This window comes from Panthera onca, chromosome B1, assembly GCF_046562875.1.
Source record: "Panthera onca isolate mPanOnc1 chromosome B1, mPanOnc1 haplotype 2, whole genome shotgun sequence".
Taxonomy (NCBI): domain Eukaryota; kingdom Metazoa; phylum Chordata; class Mammalia; order Carnivora; family Felidae; genus Panthera; species Panthera onca.
Genome location: NC_138342.1, coordinates 142,429,539 through 142,446,767, shown reverse-complemented (window position 1 = coordinate 142,446,767; position 17,229 = coordinate 142,429,539). Strand labels below are relative to the sequence as shown.

Sequence of the window (17,229 nt, the reverse complement as noted above, 5' to 3'; positions counted from 1 at the left end):
ATACTAAGATTGAACCCATCAAGGCAAAGCAGTTTTGTATATGTGTATGTTTGTACCCTAATACTAACTTTTATTGAAAGCATTTTGAATGTGACAAGACACACAGGTTTCCTCCCTGCTTAACCAAAATTTTTGTCAAGTCCAGCTGATAGTTACTAATAAAACCTTCACAAGACCTCCATCACCCAATTCTCTAAAAATAACCTTGTATTTTTTTAATGGTTTTAGTCATCTAATAAAATTCAGTGTTCTGTCACATATTGAAGTTTCATTCTATAAAAGGAATACTGTGAGCAATAAAGTATGTTCTCACCAATGGTATTTTAAAACAATTATTTAGTTATATCAAAACTTCAGAGAGAGCTCAAGAACACATAATAGGGTTACAAGATTTCTTTCGTCATTGTTGGCTTATTCATCTTGCTCATAATTTGTCCACTTTTCCCCTTCCTAAACACAAAATGGAAGGTAAGATATGAACTGCAAGGTAAATAATAACACAATGTAATATAGAAGGTTCTACCTGCATAAAATGCATCTGAAGTGTCCACAACTACCAGCTTTAATTTTTCTCTCCTGACTGAAATATTTTTCTCAGGTATTCTTTCGTGTTTTTGTCTCCACGTGACCAACCACTGCAAATTTAATTGAGGATTTGAAAATATCCCCCACCCCTGATAAACTCTGACAATTTGTTTCTCCCATACTATCTGAAACACACTATGACTACAGCACTGTTCCATGCAGAAAACCTTTTAACGGCACAACAAAACAAACTGTAAGAGAGATAAATGAGGTTTGAAGAGCACACACTTAATCAGAATGGAATTCACTTTCACCAAAGGGTCCCTATTTTCAGGTCATTTCTGTCCTAGTTTAGAGTTAAGAGTCTTATGAAAACATAGCAATAAAAACTTAAAATGATCCTTTCAGGAAAGTTTTTCACTGAGAATAACTATTTCTTAAGACACTTAACCTCCTATAATTTTCCAAAGGGTTTTGTTCCATACACACTTGAAGATTATATTCAAAATGTTTTGGTCCAGGTGCTGCCAGCCAGAACCTGCCCAATTAGAAGTGACGGCCAGTGCAGAGCCCCTGGGCACCAGACTTTCCTTCTTCAGGGGACGGATCTGGGAGGTGAGGTGATGGGAGCAATGAGGGCTCAGGAGGTTGTTTGCCAACTTCTTTGAAAATATTACCATCATTTAACAGTCATTCAGCTAATAACAACTGAGCTGGACTTGTGCATTCTCTGCCCTATATTAACTAAAAGTGTATCCTTCAACATTATTCTCATAGGACACATATTGGAAATTTAGACATTTGGATGTTTTGTTTATCAATTCAACAAATGCTTATTGAGGACACAGCAGGTGCCAGGTATGAGGCTAGACCCAGAAGAAAAGACTAATAAGGCAATCCTCTGCAGAAGTTACACTAAATGGAGGAAACTGTATAGAAAGTCTAACAGCTAAATTTCTGACTCTTTTCTGCCCATACTGGGCTTTTATTACTCTTCATCTTCTGGGAATAAAGAAGGACTAATCAAATGTTACCTGTCTTCTCGATGTAAAATAAAGCCAGTTTAACTCTCCTAATTTGAATGTTTCAGGTCTTCTGAATGCATTTCCAGACGGATCTGCTGAATTTTAGTAAGTTTGACCCACAGTCTTTCTTAGATTCCTTTTCTGTTGTCTCTGTCCCATTGGAAGACACTGTTGGAAATAGTCAACTTTGTCCAGGCACTCTGTGAGCTGCCTTCTTGTGACCAGAGAAGAAAATGTTCAGCTCTCTCTTTGTGGAACATTCATCTTTCCTGACTGGTTAGAATCATAAGGAGAGTGAATTTCTCTTGAATGAAACATTTCCTACCCAGAGACAAGCATAGTAGTTTAGGTGATATTCATCCCCTCTGTTTTGTTCTTCTTTTATACTATGTTTGATGAAAGTTAGGGTATTTGCACACACAACAGCTTTCTGTTTGCTCCTATTAGGCTTACGTTTCCCTACAGGTATCAGGAAGCCTACCAGACCTCCAAGGCCTGACTACTCAGAGCTAAGGCAATTCACCTGGGACCTAAAGTTCAGGAAAACATCTCAGAAGTAGACCCCACTTCTTCTAAAATGCAGCAAATTAAACCACAGTCGTCAGTAAGCCTTAGGATGGAAGTGGACACCCTTACCGGAGACTGGTCTACATGTCATGTGGTCTCAGCAAGCATTTTTTTTCTAAGTGTCAGTAGATACAGATTGTCCACCACCCACTTAACAGCATAACTGGTGCTCAAGCCCCAAACCAGTACTCACCTGCCACCACCCTAATAGCAACATTCAATAAAACAGAAAGAACACAATTTATCTGTTCTCACCTCTCTGTTTTGCAGGTTGAGGAAAAACCTGATGAGTCGCGTGGAGCAAATCTTAGCATTGTGGTAAATATGTATGGCCCTTTAAATTTGTGGAACATTCACCTCTGTGCAGGAGAAGGCATGGGAAGGGGAACAGGGGATAGAATAGGGTAAAGATGCAACGACAGTCACCTACTTGGCAAAAAGCAAAAATTAGAATCAATCAGAATCACAACCAATGGAAAATTGTGCAAAAGTGTCTATAGTGTTGGGGCACCTGAGTGGCTCAGTCGGTTAAGCGTCCAACTCTTGATTTTGGTTAAGCATCTGCCTCTTGATTTCAGCTCAGATCATAATCTCATCGTTTGTGGGATGGAGCCATGCATCAGTCTCTGCACTGGCATCATGGAGCCTGCTTGAGATTCTCTCTCTCCCTGTCTCTCTCTCTCTGCTTCACCCCGGCTTGCACACTTGTGCGCGCACTCTCTCTTTCTCTCTTTCTAAAAATAAATAAATCAGTAAATAGAAAACATTTTTAAAAAGTATCTGCAATGCATATTTTAACTCATAAAGAAAAATTGTATGGGATTTAGAAAGTCATTTTGTTTTAAGAAATTATATGGCTCAAAGGAATCTCAGTAGATCTGAAGAAGGAAATTCTCACCCTCAAGCCCTCTATTTAAGTCTTGAACAATTCAGTCCAACACAGTAGTCACTAGCCACAGGGATTATTAGGCACTTGGAATATAGTGGGTCCTAATAGAAATGTGCTGTAAATATGAAACATATCATGGATTTCAAAAACTTAGTACAAAAGAAAAATGTAAGATATTTCATTAATAGTTTTATATTTATTATAAATATTATGTAATAATATTTTAGATGTATTAGGTTAAATAAAATATCTTATTAAAATTAATTTCATCTGCTTTTTAGTTTGTTTTGTTTTGTTTTGTTTTTTGGTTTTTTTGTTTGTTTTTACTTTTTTAAGATGTGCTAGTAGAAAATTTAAAATTACATGTGTGGCTCACATTTGTGCCTCACATTATTATATTTCTGTTACACGGCACTGGTCTACATTATCATAGTCCAGAGGAAGTTAGCCAATTGTCAACTGTTTACTGAAGAGATAGTGGGGGGTAGTAGAGTACTGACCAGACTGTGCCAAGAACCCCTAAGCAGGCAGTGATTTCTTCCTGAAAAGTAGGGACATTTGCTTTAAATCTTTGGAATTCACTCTGGCTTTGGACCAGATACAGCGTTAAAATCAGCACATGTAACTTCTACTAGTCTCTCAGGGCAATATCAGATGACAGATCTGGATTGAGTTAATGGAGGAGACCAAAATCATTCTAAATTCTATTCCTGTGAAGGACCAACAGGGATCCTTTAAGAATGAAGATTCTGAGCTTAAATTGCATTTGAGGAAGCTAGCAGAGAAAGCTAAACATTTCAAGAGAATGAGAAGAGCATTAGAGATTATTGGATTATAACCAGAGTTGTGTGAAAGAGAAGGAAGTCATTCTTCCCAAAGGCCTAACTTTATGTGAGGTTGGCAGTCCTTTGGGATCTGGGCCCAGGGCAAGTTGTTCTTTGGAAGTAGGGTGGAACTTTGGGACCGGACAGGTAGGGGTGAGGAATGGCCTCTGGCTCCACATTTTTTCACTCTCCATTTTCTCTCTGATTCCCATTCTGTGGCCTTACGGAAGTTTCTTTATACGTGAAAGAAAGATTCTTGGCTATTGGCCATGAAGCACAGAAACAAGTTACCTCCTACCCTGGAAATAAACCTGACCTAAGGGAGAAATTCAAGAATGACACTAAGTTTGTGCTTCCTTCTTGGAACTGTTAGAAAAGGGCCTTGGAGAACAGTGACTTTCCCCTGACCCCTGTCCTCACTATCCCCTCGTTGTTTTCAGTTAGCTTCACCTGTATTCCTGTCGTCAAATTAGATTGGAATTGACAGTAACCAGAGAGAGTGAGAAAAATCAGTTGAGGCTGGGAAAACAAATTTTCTCAAGTTGTTTGTCCCACTTTGGGCACCATATATATGTTCTTTCAGTGAGTTGTTTGCTCTTGCTCTCTCCATTCCTGTGGACACCACAGTGGGAAACCATTTTGCAGGGACTTTGGACTTTGCATCTTGCTCGGCTGTCTCAGTGACTTCTTGGACTTGGTTATTCACCAGGCCATTGAACTATTTCCACTCTGACACTCAGGTTTGGTCCCTTCTGCTTTTCTTGGCCTGCCTCTTTATTTTCCCCCTTAAATCATTGCCACCCTACATCTCTCTATATAATGAGATTAAATTGATAAAATAGCCCCCTCTTGCTAATGGAAAAATAGGCCTGCATGTGAAACATTTAATTTTCACTTCTCCTTGTCAAATAGGTAACATAGATCTTCCACACACCTGTTGTATCTGTGCAAACATGTAGTTTATTATTAATTACAGAGCTTAAGATTTTAGCTTATGCTTCAGGACTTCAAAACCATGGTTCCTGCTTCATCTGTAGTTATAAATATTTAAACTTTGGCAATGAATCTTAAAGAAAACATAGAATGATTTATTCTCTGAGAAGAGGCCACTGTTAAGAAGTTTGGCACGAAGCATTTTTCTTAGCATTTGTAAGACAAGCCAACTTCTCAGCTCATGCACATTACTGGGATGAATGGCATAGGGCTATTGTGACTCTGCATAAAATTATTACTAACCTCATAGATCTTAGAGAAGCAAGCCTGTGAAGGAGTGAAGTAAGTGCACTAGCAACATCCAAAATTAAAGACAGATAGAGCTTAGAGAAATGTTTCTGCCAACATGCCGTATGATTTATTACTGGAAATAGTTCCCAAATCTGGAAAAAAATATTTTGAATCTGCACTTGAGGTAAACTGAGGGTCCACTTAAATCGCGTAGTTACTTTGAGAGTGACAGTTTCCTATTTTGAGACAACGATAGTGTGATATTGCATATATGCTACCCCAAAATATGTGCATAAAAATTAAGATGGGATAGCATTGCCACATGGAGTTGTAGGTATGTATGGCCTATAAGACTCACTAACTAGTGAAGTAATTAATGTCCTGACTACCAGGCTTCAAAGAGTAGTCTCAACACAATTACAAATTCCATATTCTGTGGATCTTTACGATCATTCACAATGCTAAAAATGTTAAATCCACAATTAAACATAAAAATAATTTTGCCTCTCTTGAAAAATCACCCCAATATGATATATGAAGGCAGGAAAAGTCTTGGTTATGGGTCAGGATGACAAAGAGAAACGACATCCAGCACCCTACTGTGCTTTATCAATATCCCTCATGATCTCAGTTGACACCATGGACTAGATCTTTGAAGCTATGAATGATTAGAAGACGGAACCTTTTCCAACAATGTTGGGATGAATTGTCAGCAGAGCCATTTACTATATGCTCCTAAAAAATTTTACTATATGCTCCTGGAAATAATTTTCCAGTTCACCGTTGGGAATGGGGATGCTAGTGTGACCTCAAGAGAAGCATGGGGCTCCTGATGGGGGTCCCAAGAAAGTACAGACTTAATTCAGTGCAAGTGCTCTGCAAAAGTTTTTAAATGCAAAAAAAAAAAAAAAATTCCAACTTGTCCTGGCTAATTTTAAGTTTTAAGCCTCCATAATGGGGGGAGGGATTATATCCCCAAATTTCTAAAGGCTTAAAGTAAAAGACTATGGATTAATAGGGATATATCAGACTGGAGAACAGAGATTGCAACACAAGAGTTGCTTCTCATCGTCTCCAAGGGATTATTGTCAAGGGTTGCCCAATCTAGTAAAATTCAAGGAAAGTCAAAACTCCAGATGATTTTTTATGTGAAATTTCTCTATTACCAAAATATTTTGTTGTTAAAGAAAAGTACACCTGTTTTCTGTGCATCATCCCTCTCTGGCCCGCTGGCTCCCAGTCCCCAACCCGGGGAATATAGATTCTTAGAGTTACTAATCCTCTATGTTCCCTTATTCATGTTGTAAAGCATTCCAAAGCAATGTTCCCTTAATCCCCAGGACCTCAGATCATGAACATCATATTGAAGGGAAAATTCACTTTCGAATTCTTATTCTTCAAGGGCCACAACCACTCTCTTTGGCAGTATCTAACTTTGCAGTTGTGCCTTTGAATGAGTTATAAAACAGAAGTGGCAAACTTCATTTAATTCACATGCGTTTACGAAGTAATTTCTGTGCACCAGGCAGAAAGCATGTCTGTATGGAAAGATTGGAGAAATATAATTTGGTTTGTACATTGAAGGAACTCACAATTCATATTATCATTGTGGACTTAAAATGCTGAGAGTATTATTGGCAAATATGTAATGCAATTTGTCACCAAAATAGGTGAAAACTCATTTATGTTCTGACTTAGCAAGCATCCTGACAATTTCAGTGAGTTTGTGCCTTTTTCCCTCTCAGTTGCCCATTATCTGATAGAATTCTACATGGACAGTGGGAAACCCAAAACCTTGACTGAAAGGTTGAAGAGAAGAGTGAGGGCTGGGAAAAAAAAAATCTCGAATAATTACCGCATTTATACACAGAGAGACTCATTAAGGTCTCATTGCCTTCCCTGCAAGATGAAAACAAAGATGTGCTTGTTTGTCAGATGTTAGATTTTGCTAATTATTACAAGCTAGTGTTCAGCACTGAAATAACCAATTCTTTCTGAATTACCAGGTCTCTTCAATTCTCTACTTTACTTTGAATGAAAATACCTGCTCTCTTCATTACTACTGCTGAAGAATTCCTGGGAAAATGTTGAAATCAAGTCTCTGATGAGATAATACTAGTCCTAACTCTTAAACAAAATCGAAGCTCACACTTAATGAAGTTCCAATGATGTGTTCTCAGAAAAAGACCAAATAAAGAAGTTCCCAGATGAGTACAACATGCACTTGACTTTTGTCTATAATAGCAATCACTCACTGAAACGTTTTCCACATGTTTAGGTATTTCCTCATCTATCTATAGGAAAGGCCTCAAAGGAGTAAGACCCATAGTGTTCCACGGCTCGATATATGTGGTAATGATTTGCTATTATAATGATAATTATATATGGAACTGTTCCGCTTCCGGTTCAGGACTGAATGCTGACTGTTAAAATACCCATGATCTCATTAGCATATTTGTAAGATCCTGACAGGAAGCTAAAGGACTATTAATCCTTCTAGTGAAAGAAAATTTCCATATGACAGTTACTGGAATGAAAATTCCATGAAGGGTTCAAAAGCATACAAACAATAAATTTAATGTAATCATTTCAAAGAAATTTCTCATTTTGTTAAAAAAAAAAAAAAGAGGGGTTTTTTGTTTTGTTTTGTTAAGACGTTTGATATAGTGGAATCGATTGTGTTAGAATCAAAACTGTGAAGTAAATGACAGAGAAACTATTCACCAAAGCATAAGGACACTCGACTGCTTGCTTTTCCTTTAAGGTAAGACTCAAGGATCTTCACAGTGTGGGTCAGGTGGTTGGACTGTTCTCGCGCATCAGTGAGGGGACAGGGGCACAAAAGAGGAAGTGGAGGATGTAGGAGCTTCCGGTACTTCTCCTTGCCCTGGAGGGTGCAGGGTCCACACTGACTCCAGGCTCCGTGGGCCACAGCAGCAGCGGAGGGGTAAGGCAAAGCACCTCTCTCACAATAAAGAGCCCTAGGTCAAATGACTGACCTGGTGGTAGTTAACAGGATTTCCTCCGTGTGTCCATATGGTTCCAGTCCCCAGGCTCTTTAAACCACAGAGTCTCATTAGAACTGTTGGCAGTTCCTGACGAGGTTTCTGGGGCTGGGCCTCTTAGACAAGTTTTGTTTGGCCAGAGTGATTTCCCCCTTTTCTATCATTTGCCTACAGTGATAGATGGGAAGGGCCTGGAGACCCAAGTTCCTTCTTACCCAGTCCCCCCTACAGAGGAGAACCAAGAGAAAAAGAAGACTCGAATGACTTCTCAAGCTGTCACATTTTGCCTCGAAAATTGTATTCAATGTGGTAGCAACACATTCCAAAATGAAGGCGAAAGAAATGGAGGACAGTCTCCCACACTTTGACATTATCATCCATAAGTGTATGTGACAGAGCAAGCCAATTCCACCCCCCCCCCCAAAAGTTTAGTTGCTGTCATTTAAGAGTATCCTAATTATGCCAATTTAAAAATCAGTTTCCTATTTTAAACGCTGGTTGTCCTTTGACATAAAAATAAATGTAACTTGACAGGAACATTAACCAGCTCTTTTGTTGGCAGGCGTGGAGAGCCCCCCTGGCCTACCGCACTGGTCCTCCCATCTCAGCCTGGGTAAGACTCAACGAAAAAACTGAAAAAATGCTGATTATCAGACCCATCCGTAGAAATTCTGATTCAGTAGGTTTGGGCTCTGGCTCAGGAATCTCTTCAACAGCAAAACCCAGGTAATTTGAACGTAGGTGGGCCATGAATCTCTCAAAAACACTGGCCTTAGAGAATGTATTCTCAGAGGGTAGATGTGTAATTATAGCTCTATCAGTGTATAACCTTGGCAGACCATATGTATATAGAAGCCAAAAAACCTCAAGTGCCTTGCTTATGAATCCTCACAGAGCAACGATGAGGTGGGCAGGGGACAGGAAATAATATTCTAGAGACAAGGCTAAGTAATTCACCCAAAGCGACTTAACAAGTCTGTGTTTGAACAGCTGCTGGACCCAGAGCCTCCAGCCTCTCGAGCCCCGTGAGTGCTCCTTTGCCACAGTCAGGGAACACGTGCTGCATTGCATGCTCTCGGTCCCTCAGAAATAGTAAATGATACTTCGAATACATCTATCATAGCTACACCTCACCTCGAGTGCCGTTATCTAATTTGGAAATGTTGTTTTATTGTACAGGCACTTGTCTGTACTTGCCGCCGCGGCCTCTGGCTGCATCCACTCCTCACCCTTCAGCCCCCAAACCCTCGTTCCTTCCGTCACTTCGTTAAACAGGCTCCCACCGAGGTCGCTCGCGGTTTTCTTGTTGCAAAATCCTAAAGAGAGCATTGGGGTCGAGGCTGTGGAAGAAATGGAATTTTCTATCTCACTTCCCACAACACAATTCTTGAGAAGAGGTGAAGACTTCTAACAAAGGATAAATCTACCATTTCATTAAGAAATGAGGAAGCACGGAATAAGTAAGTCAGAAAATCTAAGGAGCTCTTGAAAGATTAACAGCAAGTGGAGAGGCTTGAGGGAGACTAAGAATGGAGAAGCAGGAGTCAAACCACCACACAGAAGAAAAGTGAGAGAGGTTTCGGATACTTCAAAGCGAAAAATTAAAACAGTTGCCTAAGAGCTTTGCCTCTATTGTCCCTCTCCACTCTTTCACTAAGCTGTGCAGCACTGTGTATACGGAGGCTAATACCTGAGAATTGTTCTCGAAATCAAGTAGGTAATCTTAGGGGGGTTCTCTTTTAAGAATAATGGGGCCTAATTTATGTCAGCATTTAGATAACATAAATACCAATTTATGTCATCACTGAAATAAAAACATAAATAACAAGAACTACTAATGCTAATAAAGTGCCTACTATGTGCCAGGCCCTGTTCTAAGCAGCTTATGTGTATTGACTCATTTATTATGCACAATAACCCTACAAGGTTGATCCTGCTACTTTCTCCATTTCAATGAAAAACAGAGACATCAGGTGGCCTGCCCAGGGTCATACGGCTACTGCATGGCCGAACTGCAATAAAAGCTCGGGTTGCTACAGAGGTCTGTGTGTTTAGACAGAGGCACTCCAGATCTCAAGAGCAATCACAGATGGGGAAAAAAAGGCAAAACAGGTAGGCCCAGGAGGAAAGTACATGAGATGCTGTACGGTGTGGACCTTTTTATTCTGGAAATTGGGTGGAGTACTGTTTGGTCCCATTATACATCCCAAACAGTTGGCAAAATTCATGCTCACTACCTATCCCAATTAGCCTAGTCCTTCATGCAAAAATGTAGACAATAAAAGACAACATATTTTTGAGAAAAAACAAAAAAACAAAGGAAAAAACAAAGATCAACACACTGTATACCTGATCCTGAATAAAAGAAAAGAATACAGAGAATAGAGAGAACTTTAAAGTATGTAAAAGCACCCACAGGGATACAAAATAATATTTACTTCATAAAAGAAGAAAAGTCTGCTAATTTAAAAAAAAGCAATCAGCAGGGAGTTCTTAGAAATTAAATATATGATTACTGAAATTGAAATATTCAGTACACAAGACAAATTTTAGAATAAACATCCCTGAAGAGTAGATTTATAATCTAGAAGATAATTTTAGGTAACTTTTTGTAAAATATAGAGCAAAAAGACAAAGAACTTGAAGAACTAAGGGACACGGAAAACTAATAAAAGTTCAATGTCTGTTTAAAGAAACTTCAGAATGATAGAACCAAGACAATAAAATAAAAAATAATACACAAATTTTTCTAGGTTATCTAAGTGCATAGGACTCAGATTGAAAAGGGCCTATCGAGTACCGAACAGTAAAATAAATTCTGGTAATAGGGGAAAATAATGACAATAACAAAATAACCTTCAAATACACAAAAATAAATCCAAAAATCTACTGTGCAAGATATAATAAAATAAAGTTGAAAGATATAAAAGTAGTCCTACATAGATAAGAAATTCCAGTGTCATAAGGTAATGATTCTTCTAAAATCGATCTATAATTCAATGCAAATCTGATAAAAATCCTAAGAGGAATATGTGCAAAACTTCAGAAGATGCTAAAAAAAATCATATAAAATAATAAAGGTCCAAGAATAACTAAGATAATTTTGAAGAAGTTTCTGATCAGCTATTAAAATTTATTATATAACTAGAATAATTAAGATTCTCTGGAATTGGTACAGAAGTGGATGATGATGAGTTAAACAGAATAGAGAACCCAGAAATGTGGATAATGGTATATTACAGAAGTTGGATAAAATCCAGTGTGGAAAAGATAAAAATCAATACATCTTTCTAGGACAAATGGTTTTCCATGTTGAACAAAATAGTGATCCCTGCCTCACACAACATAGAAAATTAATTTTAGATTGATTAAAAATAAAAATGTGCCCAGTGAACTTTAAAACTTTTAGAAGGTAACACGTTGGATGATCTTGAACACACGGTAAAGTTGATTGGATAAGGATGATCTTTGACCTAGCAATTTCATTTCTAGGTATGAAACCTAGAAAATTTTGCACTCATATGCACAAGGAGGCCTATACAAAAATGCTCATTTTATAAGTCCTTGCAATTGTAAAAGACTAGGAAAAAGGCTAAAATAAACAAATACACTGAAGTATATTATACCTCTGGTGAAAAAAGAAAAATAAATAAAATTGCACTATATAAAACTATATACTAAGTATATAAATATTTCCAACAATGTCATGGAAAAAATGCAGACTGAGATATATACAATATTCTTCCACATACATAAAGTTTCAAAACACTCATCATGTCATATTATTTATGTATATGTATGCATATAGTGAAAATATAAAATCATGCATAAGGAAGAAACAAACCAACCTTTAAGAGAGAGGCCCCTTCTAGGAAGGGTAAAAGGTGAATGAATGGGACCAGGAAGAGCAATACAGTCTTCCATTAAATCTGTAATATTTTATTGTATCTCTAAGCATAATGGATGTTATATTATTTGCTGTACTTTTATATCTGTTTATAACATTCAATTAGGAATTTAGCTATTAAGACAAAAGACACTGTACTTATTAAAATGAGTAATATGTTTTCTCATAGCAAGCAGTCAACTTCTCTAGCACCTGGGAATGTCTCAGCAGGAAATGTCTAATAGTAATTCTTCACACAATGCTTTAATATGCCCAGAACGAGAATATAACCTCCTATAATGATTATGAGTAAGCACTTTATATTCCAAGGGCCTCCTGAGAGCAACAAAGGAAGTTCAAGTGGAAAGCCCCATCCAACTGTCGGGCCCCTGTCCTCTCAGGCTATCTGCTACTCTGAGTAGTGAGGGGCAATTACATACACCCTCACAAAGGACTCAGACCATCTTTGGTCCTGTACTTGGATTAATTAATGGAACCATTTACTGAAAAACCTATTCCAGGCACCGGCACCGGAGGTCAGTGGTGGGAAAGTGGGAGTCAGGGAGAGTAGTGTTCTCCTTTGAGGTTTGATACATTTCTCTTCTACTTACAGTAAATGTGACGGAGTCACTATCATCCATAGACACAGACAATGCTAAGAGCACACAACTAAGGTGTCAGATGACTGGTGCATACCAAGATGGGGTTCTGAGACCCAGTGAAATGCAGGCCAGCTCAGGATTAGTTCCGCACATCTAGTTACAGGACTGAGATTCTGTGCAGCCATGGAAAAGAGACCCCAAGAACCTCATGGCTAATCATCTTTAGAACTGACTTCCCATAGAACAGCCCTGCTCTTATCAAGCAGGTAATCACGTTATGGGTCCCAGAGAATGCTGATTGTGGGACTCACAAATACACATCTAGGGAGGGACATTTGCTGCTGTTCTTGTATATCAGATTGGATTTAAAATAATGCTTTGTTCTCTTTATATGTAAAATACAGCCTTTAACTTTTAGACAACACTTTCAAATTTCATTTCATTCTTACCCACTTTGGTTGGTTGTGCACTGTGGGGAAAAACCACAAAGGCTGATGGGGGACAAGAATAGGGGTTCCAGGATAAGGTGCAGAAACAGAATTTTCAGGAGCTGCGATGCTTCCAAGGGACATTCCTTGGCTTCTGGTCAAGATCTCAGGCACTACCATTCCTTTCTAAAGTCATCCCAGAAAATGGCCTATCTTGTTGCCCCGTCCATAATAAAAGGTTGCTTCAAAACTTAACTCAGGAATGGGGCACCTGGGTGGCTCGGTCGGTTAATGATCTTGCAATCTGTGAGTTCATGCCCCGTGACGGGCTCTATGCTGACAGCTCAGAGCCTGGAACCTACTTCAGATTCTGTGTCTCTCTCTGCCCCTCCCCTGCTCATGCTCAGTCTCTCTCTCTCAAAATATAAATTAACATTAACAAAATTAAAAAACTTAACTCCAGGAATTAATTATTCATTTAATACAGAAGAAAATAGTCTCACAACTTTCCCCAAGCTCTCTAGTAAAAGAAACACATAGCCAGCTCCATTAAGGCTTTCTAATTATGTTACATTAAAAGAGAGAAGATTTCTATCTTGATTCCTATTTTCCTTATTTTGACCCTATAGGCCAGTATTTCCCAGTGCAGCAGGAGCACTGGGCCGCCTGCCTCCGGGTCATTTGTGGTACGTGCTAAAATAAATATAGATGGACCACATCACTGGGGATTCTCATTTACTAAATATGAGGTGGGGCCCTAAAATCTAAGCTTTTTCAAAGTTCCATTGGTAATTTTTAGGTATATGTAATTTGGGGAATGATCACAGAAGAAAAAGACAAGGCCTCTGTAAATAAAGTAGGGGTTCAAGGTGCACATAGGACTGAAGATTCACCTATATTTCAAAAAAGTTTATTATAAAAATTTCAGCAAGGCTTCCAAATGAAGGGATTTGAAAATGAGATAGCCTTCACACATTTTTATTTTGACACTCAGTGTTATGTTGTAAACAGTGTGCTGGAACTGGCTTATACAGCTTTGTTAAGTTTTCAGGAATTTTGCCATTCAGTTGTTAAACTGTTGATAGCTTGCAATCAGCTATGGTGGAAATATTTACACCATGGAAATCAGGAAATGCTACAAACCGGGGGATCTGACCCCCTGGGGTACTTGTTACAAATTTACCATCCCCCCCCACTGGTTTTAGAGGATGTAAGGAATAGTGTGCTATAAATATAAACATTTCTGCAGTACTATTTCATTGCTCTTTTAAATGTATCCAATTAAATCTAATACCAAAAATATTTGATACTCACTGGCCATTGCCCATGTAGAAAACACAGGACAATCTCTTTTTTAACAGACCGCAATTTCACACTATTCCATTTTTTCACTGAACTTTTATTCCTTTCCACATGTACTAGAAAATTTTATTTAAATATTATTTTTTTAAGCTTAAGACTCTTTTTCATGCTATCACTTTGCTCTGTATAGAATATGTACAGAAATTGAAATTAGAGATTTTTAAACTTTTCTATGATCATAAGGCTGTAAGTTTTAAATGATTTTTCTTCTGGATTGAGTTATCAGTACTATTAATAGTAGTAGACAATTGATTAAAACAATATACATATTAATAATGAATACATAATTGCTAATTATAAAAAGCATTTTTTTTTGGAAATGCATCTTTTCATGAAATGGATGGGACTGTTGAAATTAGCTTACATGTTCAAGGATAAATATTATTTATTGCTGGAAGGCCTGCAGCCACTTTATTACTCTTTCCTTATTTAACAAAACACTGGGAGAAAAAAACTCATTAGAAAATAGATAGGAATGAAAAGAATTCAGTAGTGTTCTTTAATTCTCTAAATTCCTTCTCAGTTACAGGCCAAAAATCACATGGTACGTCTAGTTACAAAAAAATAATTCTTTGATGTACTATAATGACTTGATTACGTTCTCTTTCAATTGTGTTGTAAGCAAATACAGTAAACCTTGGTCTGTGTGCATAATTCATCTCGGAATCATGCTTATAATCCAAAGCCCTTGAATATCAAAGCAGATTTTCTCATAAAAAAATAATGGAAATTCAGATAATTTGTTCCACGACCCCCCAAAAAATCCATATAAAAATGATTATAATATTGTAATATAATACAAAATAATAAATAAAATACAAAATATAAAGAAAAATGAACAAATTAACCTTCGTGGCTAGTGTGAGGGAGACAAGAGAGAGAAGAGTTATTGTGTAGGACGACTTTCACTACCACTAACGGAATCACTGCTATCTATTGGCTCAATGGAAGCTTTTTCTTTCCATGCAACTTTAACAAGGAACCTATCCAATGACCTAGAATGAAGCAAAGTATTCCTAACCTTATTACTCTTGTACGGAAAAGCAAAGGACTGTCCATAGGTGCTTTGAAGTGACAACAAACACAGTTATGCCAGTTATGGGCACTTTCCAATGTTCTGGAAATTCACTGTTTTCTGCCAAGCACCATGACCTGAGACCAGCATCCGAGCATGGGAGATGATCACCCACAATCCCCAGTGAGAGAAAGAGAGAACAATTGGCTCAGTTGTGATCATGTGACGTTTGGCATCATGTACTGCTAGCATTGCAAGGCACTGCTTGTTTATCAAGTTAAAATTTATTAGAAATGCTTGTTTGCTTGTGGAACACTCACAGAACAAGTTATTCACAATCCAAGGTTTTACTGTACTTGGAAAACGATTACATTTCAAAGGGTTTGACCATACCAATTTATCATTCCCTTTCTCACTACCAACGGCTTTATTGCTGTTCCTTCAGTCCTTCATTTCCTTCTGGAGATTCTCCCACTCTGGACAGTTCACCGTGGTGAGAATAGGCATGGGCGAGGACTATGCCCCTTTTTCCTTTTTTGGTGAAGTGCAAACTGGGTGACTGTGAACAGACAGGCAAGAAAGGGGCGTTCTCAGACTGGCCCACATTAAGAATGATTAATGAAAATTGAAGATTTGGATATTGATTTCCATAAAACTATAGATGTTCTCTCATGCCCTTGAGATAGTCATCATATACATTCAGGAATTTGTGGACCACTCTGAGGACTGTGGCTGTGCAGCCTACCAAGGGTTCAGTCATGCAGCCAAAACCCACCTAATCTCAATAACTAGGCAGCCTGAGCCAGCCACCCTTCCAGCTCTCTCTTTTCAGAGGCACTGAGTAACCTCACTTCTGTGACTTCCTGCGTGTTGCACACAGCACTTTTACACTTAAGTGTTAGCAGCTGACTCAGGTCTGGACTATATAAATTACAGAACTAACTTCCTAGTAAATAATTATAGACAAGTTTAATTTTATTGGCCACAGAGATAAAGCCTAATTTCCAGGATTTACAGGTCAAATTGGGTGGTTCCAATAAATATTGCAATCTTAAAAATTCTTCATTGTCATTTACCAGATTCTCCTTCCTTTTTTCCCAAATTTCCATCTATTTCAACAGGGAAAGGAGTAGAAAAATGTTGCTGTAAGTTCTCTGAAGTAGTGGAAATATTTTTGAAATATGTCCCTTTATTTTTAAGCAGTAAATTTTCCAACTATTTAGAGCAATAATCCTTAAACTTTCCCCCCCCAAGGAATATGATGAGAGACTGGACATTTGGCCCTTTTAAAAAATGCATGTTTGCAAATACACATGAAATGGGCCTTCAGCTGCAAAGGATGTTGTTGATTCTGTGAAACTTATCCATGGGCACTAGTTAAGAAATTATTTAGGCCATACAATAGGAATACTAGAATCAGATCATCTCTTAGAATATATAGTGTACAACATTTCAAATAATTAAAATATGTTTCAACAACAAAAAAAGTTTTGGTAATTACCCACAACAAATTGGGTAACATTTCTTTAAAAGGTCAATTTCTATAGTACATATGCAATTTTGCAATACGTAGTGGCTGCTTGCTATAGAAGATAAAGCATAGGACTTGGAGTCAAATATACTGAAATCGTGATTTTTGTGCCTCATTTTATTGCCTGTATGCCTTTATATGCCTCTTTATGACCTTTCTGAGCCTTTCACATTACTTATTGGCTAAATGTGGATAATATCCCCATCTTGCAGGGCTGCTGTGAGGATAAAGTAAAGCAATCAAAAGAAACGTCTAGTGCCATTTCTTGAATGTGAGAGTACTCAATAAGTGGTAGCTCTTACTTCAAAGAGGCCCAGAGACTCCTTGGTAGATGTTTGGAATCTGG

General features: G+C 38.0%; 2 long non-coding RNA genes across 2 annotated transcripts; both read left to right on the top strand.

Moving 5' to 3' along the window:
- The first annotated feature begins 1,610 nt into the window (after positions 1-1,610).
- Positions 1,611-7,384, top strand: LOC132693225 (uncharacterized). The gene is made up of 3 exons (XR_009616666.2): positions 1,611-1,655; positions 2,388-2,435; positions 7,061-7,384. It is a non-coding gene; the product is annotated as an uncharacterized LOC132693225 (long non-coding RNA).
- Positions 7,385-7,726: 342 nt separating this feature from the next.
- LOC144616023 (uncharacterized) lies at positions 7,727-9,897 on the top strand. The gene is made up of 3 exons (XR_013554877.2): positions 7,727-8,001; positions 8,622-8,785; positions 9,239-9,897. It is a non-coding gene; the product is annotated as an uncharacterized LOC144616023 (long non-coding RNA).
- Positions 9,898-17,229: the final 7,332 nt, after the last annotated feature.